Raw genomic sequence first — 5396 nt, forward strand, 5'->3', positions numbered from 1 at the left:
GAAGGTGGGAATACTGTTTATCTTGAATTTAAGCCACGAATCAGGTTTCTGCAGTACGAACTTCCAGGGATATTACAAAATGTTTGATGGGGCATCAATCGTTCCAGGCGGATATTGACACCTTTTTTTCTCGAGGGATCATATTAAACATTTCATTAGTATCGAGAGGAGGATCACCATGAGACACAGAACAGTTTCATCCTGTCTTTATTAGAAAGTAGTGTTTGTGCTACATTAATAATATTTTCGTGGAAATATAGAAGTTGTAATTTTTAAAACTTATATTTGAATCGAAATGTGGTTTTGAGCTAAATATTAGGATGTTAATGTAATTAGTTTGTGTTTGTCATTACTATATATTGTAACGCAACAGGGGCTCAGGCGGGCGCCCTTGCCGCATTAGGTCGGCCCCATCCCAACTGAGGCTCGAACCCGGGACTTCCGCGTCTCTCTGCAGCGACCTAGCCCGGTGAGCTAAAGAGAGATCTCTTTTCAGCCCAGTAGCTGTAGTCCTGCTATCACAGGGAAGGGCGGTGACGTCACCTGCTCTGGTACGCCGGCTCTTACACAGTACCTGTCGGCCGTAAGCGTTACAATATATTCCCATGTTACTATAATTTGTAGCTGAAGTTTACTAGTTGTGTTTTTTATGATGATTATCATGTTTATTACAATATTGTATAAAATGCATAATTTGAACTACATATTTTTCAGGTGTGAATAATTGTATATTTTCAGAATAAATTTCTAAACCAAATCATTGGCTTGATTTACTAGTTTCTACACCTGTAAGACCTATCTTTGATGTATAATAGACCTTTAACTACATAGGTATAACAGTCCTCTAAATGTATCCGTATAATAGAACTCCAACCATTTATGTATAATGGACATACTGTATAGTCAGAGATGTCTAATTGACGTATAATGATATACGTATATTAGAATTTCATTCTAGACCCATTACGGACCACATTTATATGTCTAAGGTATGCGTTTAATCAATGTACTGTATATTCTACAGTACATCTTTTGCCCACTGGGGAGACACTACAACAGGTAACACCCCGTGTGAAAAATCATGAGCATCTGTAAAAGCTCTCTACCTGCCCGCTCTTAACAGAGATGTGACGAGGGTCTAAAGGGACATTTTGAGCCGTAGAAACATTTTATCATTCTGTACTTTCCTGTGCAGTCAGGCCAATTCCACTTCAACTGCGCCTGACAACGGAGGTCGTTTTGAAAACAACGAGAGTAAAGGGACACTGCATATCTGCAGAACATCACGTCCGAGTTTCAGGACAGTAACATCAGAGATTGGAAGCTAGGGAGTTTCAGGTCTGTTATAGGTTCATGAAAGTCATACCTTTGCAATAAATATTTCAGAATCCCAGTCAAATCCAGTACAATTGCTGCACAGATCTGCATTCTACAATAAGAAAACTGTCCGTTTAATCAAACACGCCGCATAAAGCATTTTTAAAACAGGAGATATTGTTTTGGAATGCATCTTTCTATAAAAATAAAATGATTTGAAGGGCGCTATAAGCAGAGGTGTGAAAGCCTGCTCTACAAAAGAACTATATCCAGAAGTGCCAAATAAGTCGAGGTTTCACCTCGTGAGAGAAAGCATCTCAGAAAACGAAGTTGCAGTTGCTTCCATGCGTCATAACACCACTAGGTCAAACAACAAGAGCTGAAGAGCCGCTGTCGAGAGTAACGCGGCCGAGCTCTCTAAGGAGCTGGATTAAAGCTCCAGTCTCTTCATGAGCATCTGTTGGAGTCACACCGCTGCTATGTATTGTAGCGGCGAGGCTTAATAATAAGGCAGAATTAAGTGTTTCTGAGCTTCCCAAAAGAGGCCCCATTTCTCTGTTCATCTCTGTGGTGCAGCCACAGAGAGACCATTAGTGCAGGGTGATTTAAGGTCCTAGGACAGCTCCCAAAGGGGGATGCATTTAGCTAAGCCTGGCTATCATGATCAATGGTCATCCATTGGCGCCTATCAGTCTAGGGAGTGCCGAATGGACATCTGGACTGCATTCCTAAGTGTCAAGAGTAAGTGACTCATATCTCACCTTGATCAACCAATCAGGGACTGGTAGGGCTGAGTAACCCACGTGGGACTCTGATGCCCATGGAACTTTCAGCCAATCAATGAGCTGAAGTTCCTCCAGGTAAAAACAGGCAACACAGATGGCCTGAGAGGTTCAGATTCAATGAGAGCCTGAGAGATTCAGTAAGATTCTGGAGAGGATTCTGTGGAGAATTCCAAGGCAGGACGGCCCAGGAGCAGAAGGCTCCCAAGGGCAGGACATTCTCGCAGCGCGCCTCCTGACCATCCTGAGACTCAGCCCGGACAACCACGGAATGGCCAGTGTGTCCGAGTGCCAGAACTTTCCTTTGTTCTAAGAGTCTAGAGTGGAGGATGCCAGAGAGTAACCAGCAGCAGGCCTCGTGAACAGGTCGGAACTGTGGACAGCTGAATCACTATTCAGAACTAGCTCTTCATCAGGAACGAACCGGTCCTCTTCCTGACTTGCTGGGACCCACAGTCATCTTTTCTCCTGTGCACAAACTTTGCTAGTTAAAGCCAACACTAACTAGCCAGACAGTGAGCATCAGCAACGCACCGTCGCAAGCTGCACAGCACAGCCTGGCACACAGCCAGAGAGCGCGGATTGGACAGCAACAAGCCTGCAACTGTTTCTTTGTGCCTGCAGGAGATCTGAATCCCCAGAGATTGGATGAGTATTCAACTTCAATGCATTACAGCTCGAGAATTCAATTGCTATCCCAACCAGTTGATATCAATTTAATTCCTAAGAGTTATGTACTTGTTTTGAGTATCTAATGTAGAAGTTATAACCAAGTTCATTTATGAAACGGTCTAAATGAATGATATACTGAACGTATGTCCTCTTGATATGTGTAACACTTCGTAACTGATTGAATATATACCTTTTGTATTCTGATAACCCTCTCGATAAGATCTGTTAGGTTTATATGCATATTCTATGTATTAATAAATGTATCCTCGTGTATTAGTACCTGTGTGTGTGCGTTGTTTGAGTTATGTCGCATGGTTGGATTCTAAAGCCATCAAAAGAATCAACTTTGTGATTTACTGCTACAATTAATAATTGTCTCAGTAAATGCCCAAACCCTACAGAACTGGTGCCTTCAGAGAGCCACAACGTTACATATTTGGCGTCCCTGAACGGCTATGAAACATTACAGTATCTCCTTGTTAAAACTCTTTCAAGGCATGGTGGCCAAGTGGTAAGGTGTTGGTTTTATAAACCCAAGTTTGTGGGTTCAAGCCCCACCTGTGTCTGCTTCATTTGTCACCACTCTCCTTTAGTTTCAAAGTCTTAAAAAAACTCGCAATGTAGGAGTCTCTATAGTAAGAAGAACATAACTGTCGCCAGTAATTAGGGTTCTTGCATATTCTGCCCTGTTTTTTATTCTACAAAGCCTGTCTCTCTTCACACCCATCTTCCAAATGATCGCATCAGCATTGGGAAGGAACGTGCATTTGGTATAGACCCACTCCACAGTCTGATCACAAACAGATCGAGTGAGTTGTCAGTCTAGGTTGGAAGTAAGGTTTGAAAGCACTTAAAATCTGACTTAGGAACGAGAAGACTGTGTTTTTTTTCTTTAAACAAGTAAACGATAAAATTATATAAGTAGTGGGACAAAACATTGTCCGCCTGCAAGACTATGTCATGCTAAACGCCACAAATTGTTTTCGTCCAGTCGTGTCAATCGTCCTAAAGTTACGGAAAATCAGATGCAACTGGTGCATTCAGCATACATTTCTTCAGGATAGTCGTATGGTTTAAAATAATGAATTCATAGGTTTGTGTCTTTTAAGCTTTGTGTTCCGCTCTCCAAATAGAGGCTTGGGTTCAAATCCCACTCCCGACATTTTTACCCTGTCTTACACTGTTCCAGTCCTCTTGTGCTCGCTGGCAATCACAATAGGAGGCAAACGGAGAAAATGCTTAGCAAGAACATAATGGACAGGAAAAAGCTTAGTGAATGCTTGAATGTGATTAGCAGAAGTAAGGTATGCATTCAAATGTTGAAGCCCGAATTATAAAAGCAGCAGAAGAAAGGTGCAACACAATGCAATTTGTGAGAATTTGTGGGTTTTTATGCTGCTTGGACTTCTTTCAAGCCTACGAAGGGAGTCACCCCTTTTCATTTTCATTTTCAAACTTCAGAACCAAATAACAAAAAGGTTTCATGTAAGACAGCATTCCGTTGGAAATACCGGTTCCACAATGTATTTGGCGAACCTGAATGAAATATTTTAGTGCCTGCTCAAATGCGAGGAATTAAAAAAAAACCTGGAAAATCAACTCTTGCAGTAAATGTCATAAATTTAAAGCGTGTAGGCTGCATGAACAGAGCAACGCAGCAGTCTGTAAAAACAAAGCCACAAGTCCTCTTTTATCTCGGGCAGTGCATTCCAATAAGATGGCTATGCAGAAGACATGAGAAATGCCGAACTCGTTGTTGCCATTATTGCTACTCCTGCTACTGTAGTTTTAAGCTCTAATCAGCGGGCATGTACAGTTGTACAGGGGCTAGACTACTTTGCGCTGTCCAAATTCCATTATGTGAATTTAAGGTTTTATTAATAACAGCATTAACTATACAATGCGTGCTCAAAAACCGCTACACATTAGCTTAAAAAGCAGCCGTGTTTTAACAAAGTGTGGTATTCGAACAGTAAACGCTGAAGTATTTAATACTTACTTGTGAGCAGATCTTCCTCAAAATGGAAAGAAAGCTGAATCAGGCAAAGGTCATAAGGCACCGTTTCACTGTACACTATCACATCCTGCTTGCACTGTCCAACTAAAAGCTTAGAGGGTTCAGAAAGGACACAAAAAACCCTTGAATCCACAATCTTGAACTTAAGGGTCGCCAGGTCTCCTCTATTACAACAGTAATATTACTAGCGTTGATTCAACATAGTATAGTAGGCTGAGACTTTGAATGCAATGGGATGGTGGCCAAGAGCTAAGTTGTTGGTCTTTTAAACCTACTGTGCCTTCCTTATTCACCGCCATGTTATTTTATCTAGCCTATCAAGTAACTTGCAAAACGTCTCTACTTGTTACTCTGTCTCAAAATTGTAGTGCAAAGTTATCTGTTAAAGCCTTAACAGAATGCAGAAATCAAATATATGGGATTTGTTAAGAACTTTATTGTCTTTTCACAAATTAATACAGAATAATACAAAGAAGACATTTTATAGTCTTATATTGAAACCATGAAACCTATGCACACATTCACAAGAGATTACAATAGAAAAACGCATTTGCTCCAGAAAATTAGATCACGTATGACATTAAATAATTTCTTAAAATCACACTAAA

At 40.9% G+C, this 5396-nt stretch overlaps 1 non-coding gene across 1 annotated transcript; it reads left to right on the forward strand.

The window, feature by feature from the left end:
- The first annotated feature begins 3265 nt into the window (after nucleotides 1-3265).
- trnai-uau (transfer RNA isoleucine (anticodon UAU)) lies at nucleotides 3266-3337 on the forward strand. The gene has a single exon. It is a non-coding gene; the product is annotated as a tRNA-Ile (tRNA).
- Nucleotides 3338-5396: the final 2059 nt, after the last annotated feature.

This window comes from Atractosteus spatula, unplaced genomic scaffold (genome assembly GCF_055471065.1).
Source record: "Atractosteus spatula isolate fAtrSpa1 unplaced genomic scaffold, fAtrSpa1.hap1 Scaffold_135, whole genome shotgun sequence".
NCBI classification, from domain to species: Eukaryota; Metazoa; Chordata; class Actinopteri; order Semionotiformes; family Lepisosteidae; genus Atractosteus; species Atractosteus spatula.